The sequence below is a fragment of the Bos indicus genome, chromosome 16 (assembly GCF_029378745.1).
Source record: "Bos indicus isolate NIAB-ARS_2022 breed Sahiwal x Tharparkar chromosome 16, NIAB-ARS_B.indTharparkar_mat_pri_1.0, whole genome shotgun sequence".
Lineage (NCBI taxonomy): Eukaryota > Metazoa > Chordata > Mammalia > Artiodactyla > Bovidae > Bos > Bos indicus.
Genome location: NC_091775.1, coordinates 43,174,554 through 43,198,384, shown reverse-complemented (window position 1 = coordinate 43,198,384; position 23,831 = coordinate 43,174,554). Strand labels below are relative to the sequence as shown.

The following is a 23,831-nucleotide window of genomic DNA, read 5'->3' as shown; positions in this document are numbered from 1 at the left end:
TAATCCTAAGGAATGTGGAGAAAGAAAAAAAGTTTGTCCTTTCTTTCTCCTTGAGAATTCCAGACCCCTCTCTCCTTGGGGACCCCTAGACTCCTTATCAACCTGCCTAGGAAATGACTCTCTCAGAAGTCCCTATTTCTTTTTTAAATTGAACTATAGTTGATTTACAGTGTTGTGTGAATTACTTCTGTACAGCAAAGTAATTCAATTATACATGTATTGTTGTTTTTCAGTCTCTAAGTCATGTCCGACTCTTCTACTATGGACCGCAGCATGCCAGGCTTCTACTATGGTTTATCACAGGCAAGTTAATCTAGTTCTCTGTTCTATATAGTACATGCTAAGTTGCTTCAGTTATGTCTGACTCTGTGACACCATGGACTATAGGCTGCCAGGCCCCTCTGTCCATGGGATTCTCCAAGCAAGAATACTGGAGTGGGTTGCCATGCCCTCCTCCAGGGGATCTTCCCAACCCAGGGATCGAACCCGTGTCCCTTGCATTGGCAGGTGAGTTCTTTACCACTAGCAACACCGGGGAAGCCTGTGCTATATAGTAGGACCTTGCTGTTTATTCATTCTGTATATAACAGTTTACATTTGCTGACCCCAAACTCCTACTCGATCCCTCCCCAGCTCCCCCAACCCCCTACTCTTATTTATTAAGTATGTAGCAAAATCAAGTCCCAGAGAAAGAAATCATTTGTCTGAGGTCCCATGGCAGGAAGTGGCAGAGCTGAGATTTGCTCCCAGGCCTGTCTGACTTCAAAGACCCCTTCTCTGAAACCACTGTCTCAGCCTGACCCGGCCACTCCTGGAATCATGCAGCTCCCTCCCATCCCCTCTTACCCCCATCCCCAGCTCCCAGCACATCCAGGGGTCTTATGTGTTTTCATGAGGACTGAGTCAGAGGCCAAAGATAATGACAGCCTGGGCTGGAGGGTCCTGGGTCCCTAACACCCATTGGCCCCTCCAACTCCCAGAAGGCAAACGGAGATCCTGGGATTTCCTGCTCAGCTGAATTCTACTCCCTCTGGAGCAGAGAAGGGTGGTTTGCCATGTCTGGGGGAGGTGGGGCGTAGCTTTGGAAACTGCAGTGCATGTGGAAACCTATGAACCAGAAGAGGTGGAGGAATGATTAAAGAGAGAAAGGATTAAAATCTACAGGGCTCCCCATGCTCTGCAGAGCCTCTCCCGCAAGCGGTGCTGTGATCTCTTTATTAGACAGCCAGCTGGCCGCCAGCTGCAGCGGTAAGAAGGGCTGAGTCCCTGACCCCAGCCTTAAGTCTTGGAGAAAGCAGCGTTTGGGGGCATGGAGGTGGGAAAGGCAGGGTGTGTTTGGCAAGTGGCAAAACATAGAAGTGGAATTCACTTGGCTAAAAATCAGGGTGAAGTGAAGGGGAGACGCACGGGAATGTATTTTATCAGCTCCACACCCTGGGTAAGATACCCCTGACCCTGCCCACCTGTCTCCCTCCCCGTCTGTATCAGTTATCTAATGCTGTATAACAAATCACTCCCCAAACTTAATAACTTAAAGCAATAATGAACGTCTATATATATTATCTCTTTCTGTTTCTGCGGGTCAGGTACTCAGGAGCAAGTTCACTCTGGGTCTCTCTTGAGGTTGCAGTCAAGATGTCAGCCAGGGCTATGGTCATCTGAAGGCTTGACCAGGGCTGGAGGACTACTCCCAAGATGCTTCACTCCCACGGGGCTGGTTGCTGGCAGGAGGCCTCAGTTTCCCAAATGGTGGTGTCTTCCTCAGAGTGAGCGACATGAGACAACAAAATAGAAGCTGTCGTTTTGTTTTTTTTCAATGCACTGGCCCCAGAAGTCACAAACAGTCACAAGCAGTTACTGTTTCCAGCTTCTCCTGCATTCCAGACAATCACTGCTGATAGCGTGGCTGCCTGGGGTCCCTGAGGTGACTGTGTCTGCCTCCAGAGTGGCTGGTCCCTACAGGTTGGGATATCAGTGTTCCTATGAGTCCTTTTCAGAAATCATGATGTGAGCGACCACGGTCTGGGAAGGCAGACCTTTGCTGCACACCCATTCCCAAGTCTGCTGCCATCCCATGCCCTCCACCCACTTCTACCTTCTACTTGCTGCCACCCTCCCCTCAATTGCCACATCTTTCATATCCAAAGACGATGCTCTCAGCAGTGATTGGAGCATAAGGAAAGCTGGGAACAATAGTGAAGTGAAGTGAAGTGAATTGAAGCTCAGTTGTGTCTGACTCTTTGCAACCCCATGGACTGTAGCCTGCCAGGCTCCTCTGTCCATGGGATTTCCAGGCAAGAATACTGGAGTGGGTTGCCATTTCCTTCTCCAGGGGATCTTCCCAACCTAGGGATTGAACCCGGGTGTCCCACATTGTAGGCAGATGCTTTTACCGTCTGAGCCACCAGGGAAGTCTCAGAGAAGTGGGAACAATAGGAACCCACTTTTATGGAGTACTTACTATGTGTTAGGTTCATATCAAGCATGGTTAAAGTGCTGACTACTTACAGCCTCTCAATGGGTAGGTAAACTGAGGCATAGAGAGGGTAAGTGGCTTGCCCAAAGCCACACAGCCCAGAGCTAGAATCTGCCTCCAGAGCCCACTCTGCTAACCTCACATATACTGCATCTGTGATATGAGGCAACATTCCCTTTTTAAGGAAGCTACAATTCATCAGACAGAGATGAGGGTTTGCAGCACAGCAAGAAAGATGGAGCTCGGACACCTGGAAGACCCTCCAGACCACAAGCTGTGAGGCCTCAGAGCAGCTTTGTCCCTGAGTACAAATGGGGTCTTCTGAACTGCAGTGAGCACTGGAGCAGCAGCTAGGTCAAAGGTCTATGCTAAGTCACTTCAGTCGTGTCCGACTCTGTGCGACCCCATAGACGGCAGCCCACCAGGCTCCCCCGTCCCTGGGATTCTCCAGGCAAGAACACTGGAGTGGGTTGCCATTTCCTTCTCCAATGCATGCAACTGAAAAGTGAAAGTGAAGTCGCTCAGTCGTGTCTGACTCTTAGCGACCCCATGGATTGCAGCCTAACAGACTCCTCCGTCCATGGGATTTTCCAAGCAAGAGTACTGGAGTGGGGTGCCATTGCCTTCTCCGAGGTCAAAGGTCTATGGCTTTAAAAAGAAAAAAAAGTTTTTAATTGCCTGTGGTTCAGATGGTAAAGAATCCACCTGCAATGCAGGAGACCTGGGTTCAATCCCTGGGTCGGGAAGATCCCCTGGAGAAGGGAATGGCAGTCCACTCCAGTATTCCTGCCTGGAGAATTCCATGGACAGAGGACCCTGGTGGGCTACAGTCCATGGCATCGAAAAGAGTCAGACATGACTGAGTGACTAAGACTTTCAGTTTTTCACAAAATACACATAAGATAAAATTTCGCATTTTAATAAACATTTTGAAGAGCACAGTTAGTGGCATTGAGCACATACACAGGCTTCACAACAACCACCATTCACCAGGTCCAGAACTTTCCTGCCATCTCGAGGTCTCTGCTGACCCCCCAGTTCTCCTGCCAGTCTGGACCCCCTCCCTGCTGCTGGCAGGGATGGCATGCTGCACAAGCAGGCTTTCCGCTTCTGAGGGGAGGGAGGTTTGCAGTGATCCACTGCTGAGGTTCACTCTCTGCTGCAAAGGCCCAGAAGGGCTGTGCAGACGATGAGCTAGAACGACGGCATGAAAGGGAGTTTATCAATAGTACCTGGAGCTCAGTAATTCATAAACCTTTCATTAGTTTTACATCGATGACGGCTCAAGTTCTAGGAAGTAGATTTAGGCTGGGAAGACAGCCGTCTCCATAAATCATCATCTCTGAACATTAGGGAAGTGGAGGGAGCGTTTTTATAGGATTTCCCAGCAGCTCACTTGGGAAGCTGTGCTTTCTAATTCCCAACCCCCACTTTTTTTTAATTAGAAAAAAAATTTTTTAAGTTTTAATTGGAAGGTAATTGCTATACTATGTTGTAAATGTATACAACATAGTATATATATACATCTGCTGTACAACAACATGAGTCATGCGATGTATACATATATTTCCTCCCTCTTGAGGCTCCCTCGTACCCTCAACTCCCATCACACTCCTCTAGGTCACCACAGAGCACAGGCTGAGCTCTTTGTGCTATGCAGCAGCTTCCCACTAGCTATCTATTTATATGATAGTGTGTATATATATATATATATATATATATATATATATATACACATATATATGGGCTTCCCTAATAGCTCAGTTGGTAAAGAATCTACCTGCAGTGCAGGAGACCCCGGTTCAATCCCTAGGCTGGGAAGATCCCCTGGTGAAGGGAAAGGCTACCCACTCTAGTATTCTGGCCTGGAGAATTTCATGGACTGTATAGTCCCTGGGGTCACAAAGAGTCAGACACGACTGAGTGACTTTCACTTGGGCTTCCCAGGTGGCACTAGTGGTAAAGAACCCGCCTGCCAGTGCAGGAGACAGAAGAGACATGGGTTCAATCCCTGGGTCAGGAAGATCCCCTGGAGGAGGGCACGGCAACCCACTCCAGTATTCTTGCCTGGAGAATCCCATGGACAGAGGAGCCTGGCAGGCTACAGTCCATGGGGTCACAAAGAGTCGGATACGACTAAAGCGACTTAGCATGCAGTGTATATATGTTAATACTACTCTCTCAGTTCGTCCCACCCTCCCTTTCACCTGCTGTGTCTTGCTCCCTTTCTGAGCTGATGTTGAATTTCCAGCCTCATGTCCTTGGACAGAAAACACAGTCGGAGGCTCCAAGGAGGGATTAGAAAGGGAACCAAATGCCCCTGCCATTTGCTGAGGCACTGCCAAGCCTGCGGGCTGCAATCTTGTGTCGGGGTTACCTGAAGAGGGCTCAAGGAAACAGCTCTCCCTGGAATGTGCTTCTGTGAGAGGAAGAAACTGGAGCAGCAGGAGGAGAGCACACAGGAAGGAACTTTACAATTCAGCTCTCACAGAAATGAGAGCAGACAAAGCCTTTTTCTCTTTTTTTCCCCACATTTGAACATTTAATTCAAACTTGACTTGGCCTTTGGCTATAAGCATTCTTATTTTTTTCTCATTGGACTTATTTTATTTTTTATTGAAGTATAGTTGATTCACAGTGTTGTATTAATTTCTGCTCTACAGCAAAATGACTCAGCTACGCATGAGTACATGTGTGCTCAAGTCGTTCAGTCGTGTCCGACTCTTTGCGACCCTATGGACTGTAGCCCACCAGGCTTCTCTGTCCATGGGATTCTTCAGGCAAGAGTACTGGAGTGGGTTGTCACGCTCTCTTCCAAGGGATCTTCCCTGATCTAGGGATCGAACCTGCGACTCTTACTTCTCCTGCATTTGCAGGCAAGTTCTTTACCACTAGCGCCACACACACACACACACACACTCTTTTTTTTATAGTAGTAGGTGCAAGATAAAGCCTTTTGTCTGCTAACGAGAACAGTAGTGACCACAACAGTGCTTAGAACAGTGTCTGCCACGGAGACAACTCTCCACGTTGGCCAACACAGAGGAACCCTCTGGAAGGTAGGGTCTACACAGACGGGACGTCAGGGCGCAGTCCTCACTGCTCCCTTTCCTCTGGGCAGGGGTCCTCTCAGCAGCCTCGCATCCGCTGTCTGCTTTGCTTTGCAGCCCCAGTCTCGGTGCCCCGCCCGGTCCACTCCTTTTCCGCATCACCCACGGGCTCCCCACCCCGCCCCCGCCCGGCTGCCTGCCGTAAAGGCTCAGACAGGCTAATTACAAGACAGAGGAGAAGCACTGGCAGAGACCGGGTGGTGATTTGGCGGGTCTCTGGACTCAGTGATGTTCTGAGGTGGGGGCAGCGCTGGCGGGCTCGACAAATCAAACTTTTCAATTTCCTCCCCTCTCCCCGTCTCTTGCCCCTGGAGGGTGAGCCCGCGAGCGCGGAGCCGGAGGTGAACTGCCGCAGTGTTTGCTGCGTCTGGCTGTGGAATGAGACGGCTCCTAGCAATAAGTGTCCCAGGAGAACTCTACTCAGGAATAATCTGCATGAGTATTTATTTCCTCCTTGCTGGGCTTCCCGCTGAAGTGCAGGCTTGTTTCTGCTAGTTTCCGGCAGGAGGAGAACTCTGCTCAAAGATTTCCGTGAAGCAGCCAAAGATTCAGATTCAATGAGTGTTCACTGAGCATTGACTGTGTGATACCCTCTGCCCATGGCTTTGCCCACTCTGTCCTGCTTAGCCTTTCTAAAAGCTTTCTGAGTTGTATTCGCATTCTACAGATGGGGAAGGTGAGTCCAAAATTGGTAATAACTCCACCAGCTGACATTTCTTTACTGCATTTACTTGCCATGTTTCAGTTCTAGTCACTGAGCTCACTTAATTCTCTGACAACCCTATGATATAGATACTGCTATTACGCCCATTTTACAGCTGAGGAAACTGAGGCCCAGTGAGGTTAAATAACTGCTCCAGGTTACAGGGGTTGAAGGTAAGGGGCTGGGATCCAAATCTAGGCTAGCTGGCACCAGAGCTAGAAATTGGGTCCAGTTTTTCCGATTCATGTCCAATTCCTAAAAGCCATGCTTATTCTTGGCTTGATGCCCATAGGAGGGATGGACTTTGGGGGATGGCACCCCATATACCTAAGGATCCCAGGAACTATAAGGCCAAGACTTGACTGTGTGTTGTGATCAGGCTATTTAAGTGGCAAGCTATAGAAATCCAACTTAAGTAGCTTAGAATAAAGGAACTTTATTGGCTCCAGTGAAACAGGAGTCCAGGGGTGAGTCTAGGGATCATATGATGTCATCACAGCTCTGTCTGACTTTCTCTTGAGTTCATTCACCAGCTGCTTTCTTCTGTCCTCAGGGCAGGGAGAGTGGGGGCGGCATATATTGGCAGTTTAGGAACTGCTCAAGTCCCCTGCTAAGGGGCTGAGTGGGAGCTGAAATACATTCAAAGCTCTGCTTGCCAAGCTCTGTGCCCTGGTACAAGGCAGTGTTGGGGCACTTTCCCCAAGTCATGTACTAGGAAGACTCACTTATTCCTAATACTCGTAAGATGCTTTATATGTTACAGGTTACCCTGACCCCACCTCATCCACTCGGAATATTTATGGAACCTCTGTCACAGGACTCAGGTACTTCCCTGCCATCTTGCAGCATATATTTTGTGTATGCTTAGTCGCTCAGTCATGTCCGACTCTTTGTGACTCCATCAACTATAACCTATCAGGCTCCTCAGTTCATGGGATTCTCCAGACAAGAATACTGGGGTAGGTTGCCATTTCCTTTTCTAGGGGATCTTCCCAACCCAGGGATCAAACCTGGGTCTCTTGGGTCTCTTCCAGTGGCACAGGTGGGTTCTTTACTGTCTGAGCCACCAGGGAAGGATCCGATTGGCTTCGCATGGGTCATGTAACCACACTTGAACCAATCACTTTTGCCCAAAGGAATGAGTGGATACAGTGGAGCCAGGTGCCCATCCCTTTGGGAGAGACTGGCACTTGATTGGCAGTCTTACCAGTACCACCTGGAATGGGGGTATTTTCTCAGAGGAAATAGAAGGACTAGGCTGTAGAAATAACTGACATTCACCCAACTGTGGGAAGATTATAGTCCTAGGACTGAATTTCCTTTTCCTGGGACAAAAATATTCCTAGGAAAATTTCCTCTTCCTTGACCAGTAACCTTTCCATCTGCAGTAGGCGATGGCTGGCCTCCTATACTCTGAGAGGAGTGGATCAGGATGTCCCTAAGGGTTTAATCATTGGTCCTGTTCAGAAAGGTCAGGGGTCAGGACTGTTTACTCAATATCAAGGCAGTCTGACCTTCAATTTGAGGAAGAAGAAAATTGATGGGGCATCGGGCAGTGTCAGGGGTGTGCACGCCAGGAAGCAGGTCCTGAGTGGGGCTCCTGGTCCCATTGTTTGTGGAAAGCTTGTATGCCATATTTACTGAGTACTTGTTACGTGACAGGAGCTTCACTTCAGTTCACTTCGCTCAGTTTTGTCCAACTCTTTGGGACTCCATGGACTGCAGCACGCCTGGCTTCCCTGTCCATCACCAACTCCCAGAGCCTCCTCAAACTCATGTCCATCAAGTCGGTGATGCCATCCTACCATCTCCTTCTCTGTCGTCTCCTTCTCCTCCTCCCTTCAGTCTTTTCTGGCAGCAGGGTTTTTTCTAATGAGTCAGTTCTTCGCATCAGGTGCCCAAAGTACTAGAGCTTCAGCTTCAGCATCAGTCCTTCCAATGAATATTCAGGACTGATTAGGATTGATTGGTTTGATCTCCTTGCAGTCCAAGGGACTCTCAAGAGTCTTTTCCAACACCATAGTTAATTTCACTTGCTTTGTCTAATTTAAGCTCCACACCTATCAGGTATGTGTTATCACTTTTTGTTGGTGAAGAAACTGAGGCTCAGAAAGCAGAAAAAGAAAAATGCTCACTCAGGTGTGCTGACTTCCAAGGTCCCTTGACTGAGCCCACAGGGCCCTGAGGTCACAGAGGCATCCCCAAGCCCCCACCCACATGCCCAGTGAGGAACCTCAATTGGAACCCCAGTGTGGACTCAATTTAATATCTTGATCCCTGGCCTCCCCTTCTCCAGCCCACCCACTCCTAGAGACCCAGTAAACCCTCCTTTAGCCTCTGCTCGCACCATCTCCCCTGCTCCCACTTGCAGCTGGTGGCATCTTGCAGTTTCCTGAGCACTTTCCTGTGTTCTCAAAGGATGAACATCTTCTGATCCCTGAGGCCACCTCATGGTCTCAGGATACCCGCCTGCCCATTTCAGGAGGAAGGCCAAGCTCAAGCTGAACCGAGGGGCTGGTCTGCCACTGGAGAAAGCTCCCAGTGTGGCCTTGTTCCTTTTCAGGGTGCTGAGAACTGGGGCCTGGGTAGAGGAAACAGCCCAGTGGATGCATTGCCAAAGATCTTCTGGGGACAGGATCACCCCTCCTGGAGACCCGGAGGCTCTGCTCTGTGAGATCAACATCTCCTTTCTCTTCTTTTCTTGCACTGAAGTATAGCTGATATGTAATACTGTGCTAGTTTTAGGTATACAGCAAAGTGATTTGGTTCTATGTACATGTGTGTACTTGCTTCTATATCTATGTTGTTGTTTAATCACTAGGTCGTGTTCAACTCTTTGTGACCCCATGGTCTGTAGCCCGCCAGGCTCTTCTGTCTGTGGGATTTCCCAGGCAGGTAGACTGGAGTGGGTTGCCATGTCCTTCTCCAGGGGATATTCCCGACCCAGGGACTGAACCTGCGCCTCCTGCGTTGGCAGGTGGATTCTTTACCACTTAGCCACCCGGGAAGCATCCCTGCCCCCCTATATATATATATATATATATATATATTCTGTGTATATATATGTTCTTTTTTCCAATTCTTTTATAAGATATCAGATATAGTTTCCTGTGCTATTCAAGCAAATTCTTGTTATCCATTTTGTATATGGTGATGTGTATCTGTCAAGCCAATACCCCTAATTTATCCCCCCACCTTTGGTAACCATAAAACTGTTTTCCACACCTGTGAATCTGTATAAGCTTCATAAATAAGTTCATTTGTACTATTTTTAGGTTCCACGTATAAATGATATCATATAATATTTGTCTTTCTCTATCTGACTTCATAAGCTGTTAGGTAAGATCACATAGTAATCTCTAGGTTCAACTGTGTTACTTTAAGTGGCATTATTTCACTCTTTTTTTTAATGGTTGAATGTCTCCATTATTAAAATGTGAGCCTAGGGAGATGGAAGTGACTGGAAGAGGAGCCCCAGCACCCAGGGCTGGGGACTCCAGTTCTGCCTCCCTGCTGCTCGTGCCCACTTGGAATCAGAGAAGAGCAGGTGAGACTCAGAGCAGCCCACAGCTGGTTTCCCATTCCTCATTCATTGACACTGACTCCTTTATTCAACAAATATTTTGTGAGTACCTACTGTGTACAAGCACTGGGCTAAGCCTGGAGATACCATGATCCCCCTGCTGTCATGGAGAGTTCAGTCTTGTGGGGAGAGAGGGAGATACATAAACAAGCAATTGTTATGTTATGTGTTAAGTTCCAGTACAGGCGTAAGCACAGGAGACTCCAGGTGTGAAAGGGAGGTACATAGCCTCTACCTGGGGGTTTCTACCTCTACCAGAAGGCTTCTCCGAGGAGAGATGGTATCTTAGTAGCTGAGACCTGAAGGATCTGAGGAATTAGCTTGGCAAAGTGAAGTGATCCAAGCAGAGTTATCAGTTTGTGATCAGTTTACCTGGAAGTGAGAGAGTAGCGTGTATGCATTCACTCATTCATCCATTCATTCAACAAATACTTTCCCAGCATCAGCTGTGTACCTAGCACTCTTCTAGATGTTGGAGCTGACCATAACCATGACCCAGGCAAACAATGTCCATACCTCATGGCACTTACAATGCTAGTGGGACGTGGCCATTCACTTAATCCAAAGAAATCTTGAGGACATGGGTAGACATGTGGAAGGGACAGGGGCCTCTCCCCTGCTAAGGTTCCCTTGGGCCCCAATCTCTATTCTCCTCCTGCCAAGCCTGGCAGCCGACCCCTGAGCCTGCCTGCACTGGTCAACTGTGGGGAGGTCACCCAGTCCATGGGGCAGCCTGTGCCAATGTATTAATAGCCTGGCTAGAGGCCTGCTGAGCAGTTCTGCTAATTACAGTGATTAATGGCTTTAATTTACTTAGTAAGAGTAATGTGCTGTCACTCTGCCGTCAGAGCTCAGTCCCAGTGTCTGCTCCCTCCTCTCTTCTTCAACAGGTGGCCACCCAGGTTCTTACAGCCTCCCCACTGATGGCCCAGGCTCTCTCGAGTCCAGGTACTGGCCTGCCCATTATTGTGTCAGCTTGGAACCTGTCTTCTGCCCCCTGGTGGCAAGAGGAGGAGAATCCTTACCTGTCCCCACTCTAGAGGGGCCACAGTCTCTCTGAGGACATAGCTGGTTGAGTCGTCCCAGCCCTCCATGTCACCTCTGCACAGGGCACAGAGAACCTCTGGTCTCTAGTTGATCCCCCCTCTCACCAGCTCTGTCTTATCCCTGGGGAGTGTTCACCCTAGCTAAAGTCATTTTATGTGGTTTCCTATTTCATGACCACCCTCTGGCTCCAGAGCACGAGCGCCTTTGAGGACAGGGACCCTCTCAGGTGCTCCATTTGTCAAACGAATGAATGACTACATAAGGGTCTTACTCCCCCACTGCATGAGCCTCAATCTTTGTAACAAGATGACTTTGGATCTGGTGTTTTCCTTCCCCTATCCCTCCTCAGCACCCCTCCCAGGTGATGTCTGTAGGTGACAAGTGGCCCAGTGTCTTCATTCTGCCGCCTGAGAAATGCAAGATCACGCAGCACAGAGGTTGAACAGGAGCCGAGGCCTGATGACCTGAACCCATTGTCCACTAGAGCGGGGACATCAGGACCAGAGCGTTCACTGAAGCCCAGGTGTCCATTTCTGGGGGATGGTTTCAAACCTCCAACTAGAGCTTCCTTTGATTGCGATCATTTTCTTTTCTGTTCAGGGTGGGGGGCCAAGACTTCCTTGTGATCGGAGTCTTCTGCTGTCTCACCTGACTCCCTCCCTTTGCCCCCAGTAACTGCTCTTCATCATTGTAGTTGGGTTGGGGGACAAGGATGGGCTGTCTTCTCAGGGGCAACCTTGGAGCTTTCTTCCACTTTCCAGGCCAATCCTGAGACCAGAAGGTGCCTCCATTTCCTTCTGGCCCCAGAATTGTCTTGTTGCCAAGCCTGCTGTAGCTTTGAGGTGTAGCGTCAGCTTAGTCCCTCCCCGCCCCGCCACCAACCTCCCCAGGGCAGCTGTGACAAGCTTGACCGAGTGGATGGCCACAGTCAAGGGAGAAGGGGGTGCTATTTGTTTCGTTCGCTCACTGCCATGCTTGCCCAAGCAGGCAGCCCCGGCTGGCAGGATGCCCGAGGGAGCTCTTCCCTCGATCAAGCCAAACATGACTGGTGCTGGGAGGAGAGTGGCATTCAGTGGGGACAGGGCCGTGTTTCCATTTCCTCTCCTGGCAGCGACAAGAAACTCACTTGTCAATCTTTCAGCCCAATCAGAACAGGACGGAGGCAACAGTGCAGCAAGAGGGATTGTAGTCAGACAGCAAGGAAAGAGAAGACACACCTTCCAGGAAACGAAGTGAGGGAGAGACCCAGCATGTTAACCTAGGAGTGACAGCCCCAGGCTAGCCCCTGGCTGTCTGTGAGTGGGCAGGTCACGTCTCGCTTGGCCTGTTTCTCCATCTGCACTGCAGCAGGGGGAGGCCTGTATGAGCTGAAAACAAAGGTTGCTTCTAGTTCTGGGATTCCCCATCTATATCTAATTCCTGCCCCCTAGACACATGCAGGAATGGAGCAGGGTGGCCCCTGACCCCTTGGGGGATAGCCAGTACTTGCTGGAGGAGCCAACACCTCACGACCATCTCCCTGCAGACGTGACAGCTACTGGGTCTCGGCAGGCGAGAGGCCAGATTGATAATCGACTCCGGCCATGGGGGAGCCAGCCTGACCTAATTAGTATGCAGTGCCTGTGCAGAGCGCTTAAGAAAAACTTATTAATTTCCCCTCCACAAAGACTGAGAGTTCGACAGTAATCACAGTATCAAGTTGTAATAAAAAAAAAAAAAAATCCCTCTATTGAAAATAGCAGTTGGGGCTCTGGAGAGTTCAACAGGAAAAGATTGTATTAAGATAAAGGAGATTATAGCAGAACAGACATTAAAGGTTGTCATTGTCTGGTAAATCACCTCGGGAGGCCCTGGGACTGCTATTGCCCAGCGAGGTAGCGAGGACCAGGTTCCTGACCCGGCAACCTGCCAGCTGGCCCATCTCTCTCTGGTCTCTCTCCTGCCCTCCAAGGCTGGAGCAAACTCAGAAATCTGATGTCACTGCCCCTTGAAACTGGCTGAGGACACTCATTAGGGACAGAAGGTGGAACAATCTCCGGATTCTGGAAGACAGATCTCCACTGAGGCACTGTTATAGTCTAGCCTGACGGTGGGGGCTTCGGGACATTTGTCCAGCAGTGGAGGGACCTGGTGGGGGAGTGTGTTTCTGTGTCACCTATCCTGTTGGCATCTTCATGGTAGGGACGGAGTCCCAGTGTTTGAATCCTCCAGACTCTGCCTGACCTGCCTCCCAGACACAGGCTGAGTCAGAGAGAGTGTCCTGACTTGCCCATGGGGAGGTTCCAGTCCTGGTGGAAAAAGCCCAGAAATTCTAGTGAGGAATTATCAGGATTGAGACTACCCTGGTGATCAGGTGGTTAAGAATCCACCTTCCAGTGCAGGGGATGCAGGAAAAGATCATGGCATGACCGTCCCTGGTTGGGGAGCTAGAATCCCACACACCATGGACAACTAAGCCAGCATGCTGCAAGTACAGAAGTCCTTGCACGGCAACAAGAGAAACCCCCGAGCAGGGCAACTAGGGAAAGCCCACTTGCAACAGTGAAGACTCAGCACACCCAAAATACACTCAGGTCCTAGATGGTCGTCACCCCTGGGACTCTCACCAAGTAGTGGCTGGCTCGGTGGGGTGCAGGGCAGAGCCAGGGAGTAGGACCTTGCTCCCTTTGACATCTTTGCTTGGGCCAAATGAGAGGTTGTACAGACTCCAGAGGTGCAGTCTGATCTGAAAGTTACACTGAAATCAGGACAAGAAGTTTCCAGTTGTTAATGGCTGGGAGGCTGCCTGTAAGAGTGGAGTGATGGTGTGCTGAGGGGTTTTGTTACCTGTAACGGGGTTGTAGGGAGAGGATAGTCTCCTCAGCTTTGAGTCCTGACTCTGCTGTGTATGAGCCGTCCTTAGGTGAGTTACTTAACCTCTCTGTGCATCAATGTCCTTATATATAGAACAGTGGGAACAGTAGTAATGCAGCCATGAAATTAAAAGATACTTGATCCTTGGAAGAAAAGCTATGACAAACCTAGACAGCATATTAAAATGCAGAGACATCACCTTTTCAACAAAGGTCCATATAGTCAAAGCTATGGCTTTTCTAGTAGTCATGTATGGGTGTGAGAGTTGGACCATAAAGAAGGCTGAGTGCCGAATAATTGAAGCTTTCGAACTGTGGTGCTGGAGAAGACTCTTGAGAGTCCCTTGGGCAGCAAAGAGATCAAACCAGTCAATCCTAAGGGAAATCAACCCTGAATATTCATTGGAAGGACTAATACTGAAGCCGTATTAATACTGAAGTCCAATACTTTGACCACCTGATGTGAAGAGCCGACTCATTGGAAAAGACCCTGGTGCTAGGAAAGACTGAGGGCAGGAATAGAAGGAGACGACAGAGTATGAAGTGGTTGGATGGCATCACCAACTCAATGGGCATGAGTTTGAGCAAACTCCAGAGGATGGTGGAGGGCAGGGAAGCATGGTGTGCTACAGTCTGTAGGGTTGCAAAGAGTTGGACACAACTTAGCGATTGAACAACAACAGTAGTAATGGTATCTACTTCGTAGAATTGTGATAAGGATTAATGTATTATACATGAACAGTTATAAATTAAAATCTGCTCTTATCTCCTAATTGCCCTGGCCTAGGTCACACAGTCAATAGGTGGCCAACTCACAGGGCATGGCCACCTTCTGCCCATCACCATCTTTCCACAAGCCACTTTAAATTTTTTATTTGTTTAATTGGCTGTGCCGGGTCTTAGTGGTGGCATGTGAACTCTTTAGTCGTGGCATCTGGGATCTAGTTCCCTGACCAAGTACTGAACCCAGGCTTCCTGCATTGGGAGCAGGAGGACCACCAGGGAAGTCCCTGTGCAAGCCACTTCCTGGGGAGTGCAGTGTGGTGGCCATGGGGGTGGAGCCCAGATGCCCTAAGTTCAAATCTGCTTCAAAACTTGGGCAACTGACTCGGCTTCTCACTCACTCAGCTTCCCCTTGTACAAAACAAGGAGGTCACTGGCCCCAGGTGAAGGTGCGGGTACCATGAGGAAACCAGAAGGGAACGGTCTCTGCCTGCGGACGACAAAGCCAGCAGGCAGAGCCCTCCACGTGGCATTGCCCTCTGCAGCTGTCAGCCTTGGGCACGGAAGACTGCTCTGAAGTCACCCTGAGTTTATGATGCTGAGCCAAGGGGACCAGGCTTGTTACCTGTAATGGGGTTGTAGGAAGATTAATGTGAGGCTGGGTGAAGTAGCTAAGGCGAGTCTTTTCCCCAGTTAATATGCACATTTAAGGAACGATTTGAGAGTGTGAAAACTTTTAAAAGGAATGCTAATTTTAGTGGGAGAGATAAATTCTGGGAAGGAGAACATTCAGAGAAAGGCTGCGCTGGGATGGAGGTACCAGGAAGGCCTGCTCAGAATTCAGCCCCGTGGGGAGATCCTCTGAGGGCCTTGCTGTGCCCACTGTTTCCAGGAGCACAGGCCTCTAAGGGGGCAACGGAGGATGAGATGGTTGGATGGCATCACCTACTCAATGGACATGAGTTTGAGCAAGCTCTGGGAGATAGTGAAGGACAGGGAAGCCTGGTGGGCTGCAGTCCGTGGGGCTGCAAAGAGACGGCCACGACTGAGCGACTGAACAACAAGATCTTGAGGGACACCCAAAGCAGACACTGGGTTGGCTGTGGTGACCCTGGACCTAGGTTGGAGCCTTGCTGGACTGGAACCGTGTAGTAGTGGGGGCCCTTGGGTGTATTATGGAGAGTAGGCAGTGGAGGGGGTGCAACTCAGAGGGGCAAATTCAGGTTGAAGGCTGGGAAGACTTCATGGAGGAGGTGCCACTTGAACTGAGCCTTGAAAAATGGGTTGGGAGGAAGGGGTGAAACCTTATGGACGGCGGACTTTTGGTCCAGGAGATCCTGGTAGGATGCAGTGCCCACAGACAGGTGAGACCCAGGCTTCTTCAGGCCTGTGTCCAGGCTCTAGAAGGGTCCCTGTGAGCAAGCTCAAAGGAGGCCAGGGGAAGTAGCCTCTTCTTCCCCAGGGGAGCACTTCATCTCCTGGAGCCTCCAAATGGGACTTGTGGATTCTCTGCTTTCACACGCTGTAAGTTTCCCATGGTGTCCTTGGCCCTGGCAGGAAGACTGGAGGCCAGACGTGGCCCTCACCCCCATGCTCCCCAGCAGGGCAGGCCCTTCCTTCCAGAGTCTCATGTCTCAGCAGTAGAAAGGGTGTCATGAAGGTTCTTCCAGGGAACCCTGAACTCTAAGATCCCATCCCATCCCATCCACTTGTCCTGCTCAGTAGGGGTGAGGACTTCCCTGGTGATCCAGTGGTTAGGAATCCGCCCCCCAATGCAGGGGACATGGGTTCAATCCTTGGTCTGGGGAGATTCCACATGCCATGGATCAACAAAGCCCGTGTGCTGTGACTGCTGAGCCCGCATGCCTGGAGCCCATGCTCTGCAGCTAGGGAAGGAACTGCAATGAGAAGTCTGTGCACCTCAACTACAGGGTAGCCCCAGCTTGCTGAAACTAGAGAGAGCCTGTGCGCAGCAATGAAGACTCAGCACATCCAAAAATAAATAAAATTTTAAAAGTGGGGTGTGCCTGTCCTCCACTAGCTTGTTCCTTCTGTATCCACCGAGACCCAGGTGTTGAGGAATCAGTGCCTGGGAAGCTCAAGGAGATGAAAAGCCTTTCCAAGAGCCCAGTGCGGTTATTAATAACGTCTCTCAGCTCCGAATGCCTCTTTAATTCCTCCGCTTAAACCACTCTGGAATCCATAACAGTTGCCCCTTAGCCTGTGGTTATTCCACTCCCTTAATGGCCTTTTATGGAGGGACCTTATTGAAAGCTTTTCCCCAGCCTGAGTAAATCATGTCCTCTGGGTCATCCTTGCCTGCAGTTTTATTAACTTCTTAAGGGAAGTCAGAGGGACCAGCGGGAGGCCAGTGTTCGCTCTGTCCCCCAAATCCCAGTGCTCACCTGGGTCTCTTACCTGGCTGAGGTCCTTGGAGGAGAAAGTGACTGGGAACCTTGGAGATCAAAGGTGTTGGGGTGTCCCAACCCCACGCCCCTCCCTCCCTCTCATAAATCAGTCTTTCTAGGGGGATGGAGCCTGGGAGACCTGGTGATGCGAGCTAGGCACAGCAGGGAGCAGGGGCAAGCGCCAGGGAGGGCAACACCCACTTCAGTCACCGGGTGCGTCAGTCACCTGGTGCTTTGGTTGCCTAGTGCGTTAATTAACTGGGGCATCGGTTACCTGGTGCATTAGATACCCGATGAAATTGGTTACCTGGCACGTTGGTTACCTGGTGCATCAGGCATGTGGTGGGCCCTAGATTTGACAGCAGGGAGGGGGAAGCAGAACCAGGGCAGAACATGGGTGCTCAAAATGGAGAACTGGAAAAGGTAAAGGACCACACTGATGCAAGATGTTAATAAAAGGGAAAACTGTGCAGTGGAAAGGGATGCATGGGAAGTCTCTGTAATTCCTTCTCAATATTTCCATAAACTCCAAACTGCTCTAAAAGTAAAATCTATTAATTAAAGAGAAATTCAAAGGAGACCCCAGGAAATGGAGATGCCTAGAAAAGATCAGGGCATCCCCCTGGATATCTGGGATGACTTTCAAGGGGCCCACGTGCCTCTCCACTGCCCCAGGACGAAGAAAGGAGGGGAGCAGCAGATGCTGGGAGAGGTGAGGAAGGTAGCAGTGGGGCTGGGCGGGGACTGGGTGTCCCCAGGGAGTGGAGGGGGTTTCTTAACGGAGCCTGGACCCATCTATATGGTCTGTTCCTTGGGCCGTGAGCAGAGGTGCCCATAGAGAAGGACCATTTCAGACTGATTTCCTGCTGTCCTTTCTCATCCCAACTCTGAACCCCTCAAAGATGCTGGCTCCTCCCTTCTGGTCCGGGAGAAGGTCAGAGCAGACCCCATGCCCAGCTCTAGAGCCCTGGAGCTTCCTCCCCATTGAGAGGTTATAAACCATCTTGATGACTACAGCTAGAGGAAGAGGAGAAAGGCAGGACACAGGGCTGAAGACCACTTAGAAGGGGCCCGTGTCTCTTTGACTGTCCCTGGGAAGGATTTCAGAGGGGCTTCCAGCTCTGCGTGACTGGGGCAGCAGAGGTTTTGAAAATTCTGTCTGTAGCCCAGGAAGGCTGGATCCCCAACGGGCAGCACTATGAGGACCTGCCACCCCTGGTGTCCCACCATCTGGACCCAGCGGGCACATCATCGGAGGAGGGGCTGGGGTCTCCTCTTCTCCCACACCTGGAAGTGGAGTGAACACCTGGAGTCAGGAGTTGGGCTCTTCCTGCCCACCTGTAAGAGGGTCCAGGCCTGAGTCTGACCGTGGTGGAGGAAGCGGCAGCTGTCTGGGGCCCCTCCTTCCTCCAGCTCTGGGCTTGGAGTTGAAGGCTAGTTCTGACGCCCTCACCTTCCCCTCCATGTTCCCAGCGATAGTGACTAATGGATGCTGGCCCTTAGCACGTACCCAGCTGTGTGTTGAGGGATATATGTATATGATCTCATTACATCTCACCCTATCTAAAGAGATCTCTTTATCCTAATTATTATCACCCATTGCACCCCTCTTTTTAAAAAAATATTTTTCTTTATTTGGCTGTGCCAGGTCTTTTGCTGAGGCATGCAAACCTCTTAGTTGTGGCATGTGGGATCTAGTTCCCTGACCAGGGATTGAACCCAGGCTCCCTGCATTGGGAGTGTGGAATCTTAGCCACTGGACCACCAGGGAAGTCCCTGTACCCCTATTTTTCACTTCTTAGCAGAGATTGTAAGTCATATTAACTGTTGCCTTGTTGCCTGTCTTCCTTTCGAGGCTATAAATCCTTTCGTTTGCTGTAACATTCTTAGCATCTGTGGTAAATAAGACCTGGAACACTGTAGATACTCACTAAATATTTGTTGAATAAATGCAAGACTTAATCAAGTAAATAGGCTCAGAGAGGTTAAGTCATTTTCTCAGGGTCACACAGCTTGGATCTGGTGGACCTGGAGTTCTTGCCCAGGTTGCGCATGTACAGTCTGAGCTCTTACTGCTCTTACTTGTTCCCCTGGTACTGGGAGGAGCTTGAATCCCAGGCCCAGCAAGAGGCTGAGAATAACCTGAACCCTAGAGCCTTCACATACCCTCCTGCAAAATGGGTTGGGCTTCTCAGTGGTGCTGGGAGTGGAGTTGGATTCTCCCCTGAGCTGGAGCCTGGCCACTGGGCAACCTTTCTGGTCTGAGGTCTCCTTCTTCTTCGCTCCAGGTAACTATAGACATGGATTTATAACCTGGCTGGGACAGTGAAAGACAAGCCCCCAGATTGGTTGGTGGCTGTGGAAATAAAGGCCACACTCCTCATGCCTGCTGGGAGACGAGGCAGCAGGAGAAGCTGAGTGTATGGACAGTGCTGCAGCTCGACCTGGGAAACACCTGCGTCAGTTCCCATCACCTGGCCCTGGCACAAACCGAGGAGCCTCCCCTCCTCCCTGACCCCTGCAGGCCACTCTCCATTCAGGAGCCAGAGTGATCACAAAAGACAAACTTGATTCAAACTTGAAAAAATTTATTTATTTTTAATTGGAAGATAATTGCTTTACAATATTGTATTGATTTCTGCCATACATCAACGTGAGTCAGCCATAGGTGTACATATGTCCCCTCCCTTTTGAACCTTGCTTCTGCCTCCCACCCCATCGCACCCTTCTAGGTCATCACAGAGCACCGGTTTGAGCTCCCTGTAAGCAAATTCCCTGTGAGCAAATTCCCACTGGCTATCTATTTTACATTCTGTAATGTATGTTTCCATGCTGCTCTCTCAATTCGTTCTTACCAAACCTGATTAAAACTTTCAGTGGCTCTTCATTCTAGTTACCAAAAAATCCCAAGTCCTCTTTGTGCCCTGCACCTAATCTAGCCCCTTGTGCCTTATCCAGCTTCCTCTCACCCGTGACCGCCCTCAGCCTCCTGCCACCCTGGTCCTCTCTGGCCCTGGCCTGCCAGAGCTCCGCCCCACTGTGTACCTTTGTCCTGCCATTCTCTTCTTCCTCGGATCCTCTCAAGGCTGGGCCCCTCTCGTCCTGCAGGTCTCAGCATCTCTGAGACAGGTCTCCCCAGATCCCAGGCATTCCTTAGCTGCCCTTCCTGTTTCATTGCTGTTGTTTTTCAGTTGCTAAGTTGTGTCCAACTCTTTGAGACTCCATTGACTGCAGGCTCCCCTGTCCTTCACTTCTGGAGTTTGCTCAGATTCATGTCCATTGAGTTGGTGATCCCATCCAACCATCTCATTCTCTTCTCCTCCTCCTGCCCTCAATCTTTCCCAGCATCAGGGTCTTTTCCAGTGAGTCGGCTCTTCACATCAGGTGGCCAAAGTATTGGAGCTTCAGCATTAGTCCTTCCAGTGAATATTCAGGGTTAATTTCCTTTAGGATTGACTGGTTTGATCTCCTTGCAGTCCAAGGGACTCTCAAGAGTCTTCTTTTCTCACTTAACACTGCAAGTTTCAAGTCTAACCTGGCCTCATTCATTCGTGGCTTATTTGTTTCATGTCTGTCTGCCTCACTACAACCTGTGTGAGCTCCACGAGCATAGTGACCATGTCTGTTAAATACTGCTCTCAACCTGGACCCTAGACCACTGAATACCTCATAGTAGGTGCTCAATAAATGTTTGTTGAATGAATGAACAAATTTTCACCTGTGGAAGGGGACTCCTTTGGGCATCCCTGCTGGGCAGCTCAGTTCTCTCCTGCTCCAGGACTTGAAATGCCAATACTGGAAAGTGGGAGAGGCAGGGAGGAAAGTGGGGGTGGGCCTGGAGCACACAGCCTGAGTGCTGGCTAGTGAGGCTGAGCACCCTGAGGGAGAGCAAGGTAGAGGCACCTGCAGCAGATGGCCACCTGGATCCTGCTTTGATTCCTGGGTCAGGAAGTTCCCCTGGAGAAGGGATGGGCTACCCACTCCAGTATTCTGGCCTGGAGAATTCCATGGACTGTATAGTCCCTTGGGTTGCAAAGAGTCAGGCATGACTGAGTGACTTTCAAAAAAAGAAAAAAAAAGCATTTGCTGGGGCTTTCCTCATGGCTCAGTGGGTAAAGAATCCACCTGCAATGCAGGAGACACAGGAAGCTCAGGTTCGATCTTTGGGTGGGGAAGATCCCCTGGAGGAGGAAATGGCAATGAAGGAGGAAACAGACAGAACAGGCTCCATCTTGAAAGCAGGACTCCATCTTGGGCTGGACTGCGGACTTTGAGCTGTATGCCGAGAATCTATGGAAACGACTTACCAACTGGAAAACCAGACCCCCCGGATGGAAGAGCCCCAGGGCTCGTACCTAGACTCACCATTGCCTAAAAGAATACCTTAATTATCTGTGTAACCAAATAGAATCATACATTCTATTGTGCTTATTGGGGTGTGACCACAGGCCTATTGATAATTGTCCACTGTTAACTACCTAGGCTTAAGGTATACGAATCACAGGTTAACTTTGTATCTTTCTTTTCCTTTGTTCAGACTAGTTTCAGAGAATTTGGGGAGGTGTGTTTGAGCACTTACACTTAGGGTATGTAAGGTTTTCACAAAAACTGGTCAGGGTCCTTGGCTAAGAGGAGACTCTGCCTTGGGCCCACCTGTGTAATAAACTGCACTCCACTATCTGCATTGTCCTTCTGAGTGAGTTTGTTTCCTGGAACACATGGCTACAACAGCAACCCACTCCAGTATTCTTGCCTGGAGAATTCCATGGACAGAGGAGCCTGGTGGGCTACAGTCCATAGGGTTGCAAAGAGTCAGACACGACCGAGTGACTAAGCACACACACAGCACATGCCAGGAGGTGGTGGGGAAGGAGGCAGCTGTCCCAGAGATGGAATAATGTACTCCCGCTACCCCAACCCTCCACACCCCTCCCCCATCTTCCCCTCCAAGATGGCCCAGAGCCAAATGGGAAATGGCACCCTATTTTCTAGAATGTAATTTTTCATTAGGGCTGCCTTGTGAATGGGTTTGTGGCTGATCCTGGGCCCTGCATGTGGATGGCCCCTCTATGTGGTTGGACCCCACAAGCCAGCCAGGGAGAGGCAGAGGGATATTCCCTCCCCATCTTTGGCTGTGGCTGGCCTGAGAGAGGCCACACACTGCTTTGCCTGGGCCTGGGGGATGGGGGAGGGTGGACTTCTGCCTTGCTGGGGGAAGGGAGGGGGTTTGAGGGGCAAAAATCAAGCTGAGTGGGAGGGTGGGGGAGACAGAATGGGTGCAGGCTGCTTGGTGGCAGTCAGGCCAGGGCAGAAAGGCCTGATTCAGACCCCACCCGACACCCGGCTTAGCTCTGGTTTGTGTGGGGGGCTTTGAGGAGCCAGCAGAGCTGTCGACAGAAGCGGAGTTGAGCTGTTCTCTCTCCTGACAAGAAGATGGACGAATCCCTGTTGCTGTTATTTTTAGAGGAAACATAGCGCCCTGTCACCTCTGGAGAGACCTTTTGTCTGCAGCAGACAAGCAGCTCCCAGTAGCTGCCAAGTGGGGGTGCTGCAGACAGCCCTGCCTCCACGTGGAGGCTCTAGCCTCTCCTCTCGACCCAGAGGCCTCAACAGGACCCCTCGGTGGCCCAGCTCTGTGGCTGTCCTGTTCTGAGTTCATGGCTGGTGTGGATCCCCCACTCACCTCCCTCCTCACTGGGCTTGACTCCAGCTTACTGTCTGTCTTGACACCCAGTCCCTCCATCTTATTGTTGCTGCTAAGTCACTTCAGTTGTGTCCAACTCTGTGCGACCCCATAGACGGCAGCCTACTAGGCTCCCCCGTCCCTGGGATTCTCCAGGCAAGAACACTGGAGTGGGTTGCCATTTCCTTTCCATCTTATTGGATCCTGCTAAAACCAGCCCTGACCCCTCTCTGAGCCCTGATCCCCCATCCTGTGTCCCATGGCCCAAATAGGCCTCCCCCGACCCCCACCACCATGACTTCTGCTCTCGGGTGAGACCTGCAGTTGGCAAGGAGGCCTGCAGGCATGTTCACTCAGTCCTGAGCTGACAGTGAATGTCATTAGCAGGTTCCTAACTGGGCCACGCTTCCCCAGCTGCTGAGACAGCCTGTGCACCATGCCAGAGAAATGTCACACTCTGGAGACCCCCATGTACCTGTGAAATGTCTCAGCCCCCGGGACCCCCCTTGCCACCTTTCTCTGTCGCCTCCCTTTGCTGGGTTGAAGGTGTGTGTGTCTCGGGGTGTCCCTGTGTAGCCTTAGGCATCATTTTTAGCTCTTCTTTCAGTTGAGATTTCTGCTCGGAGCCCCTCCACTGGCTCCCATATCTTCACCTGACCCTGGAATAATCCTCATGACTCTCATAAAGGGTACCTAATATTATCCCCATCATCAGCCCAGGAAGCAATGGTTTAGAGATGTCAAGCTAATTGCATGTGGCCATAGAGCTAAACACTGGCAGAGCCATGATCGGGAGACCCCGAATGGGTATTTCCGGGTGGCAGAGCCCGGGTGAGGGTCAGAGATGTGTCTGGAGTAGTCTGTGGGCTCAGACACCATGACCTCCTTCCTCATGGCCTAATCATGCCCCAAAGGCCCCACCTCCTAATACCATCACCTTGGAGATTAGGTTCAATGTGTGAATTTTGGAGGGACACATTCAGCCTATAGGAATTGTGTGCATATAGTATATATGTAATGTATGTATTGTATGTATGCAGTGCACATACAGTGCATGTATGCTGTACACGGTGTACATGGAGTGCATAGGTAGTGTATATGTTATTAGCACACAGGTCCAATCCCTGGGTGGGAAAGATCCCCTGGAGAAGGGAATGACAACCCATTCCAGTATTCTTGCCTGGAGAATCCCATGGAATGAGGAGCCTGGCAGGTTACAGTCCATGGGGTCGCAAAGAGTCAGACA

The 23,831-nt window shown here is 50.3% G+C and overlaps 1 long non-coding RNA gene across 1 annotated transcript in view; it reads left to right on the top strand.

Annotated features, from left to right (window-relative positions):
• Positions 1 to 21,584, top strand: part of LOC109570759 (uncharacterized) — a 31,672-nt gene extending 10,088 nt beyond the window's left edge. Inside the window, exons 2-5 of the long non-coding RNA XR_011560807.1 lie at positions 234 to 9,836; positions 10,763 to 10,820; positions 11,269 to 11,442; positions 19,191 to 21,584. This is a non-coding gene — a long non-coding RNA (uncharacterized lncRNA). The remainder of the gene's footprint in view (positions 1 to 233; positions 9,837 to 10,762; positions 10,821 to 11,268; positions 11,443 to 19,190) is intronic.
• Positions 21,585 to 23,831: the final 2,247 nt, after the last annotated feature.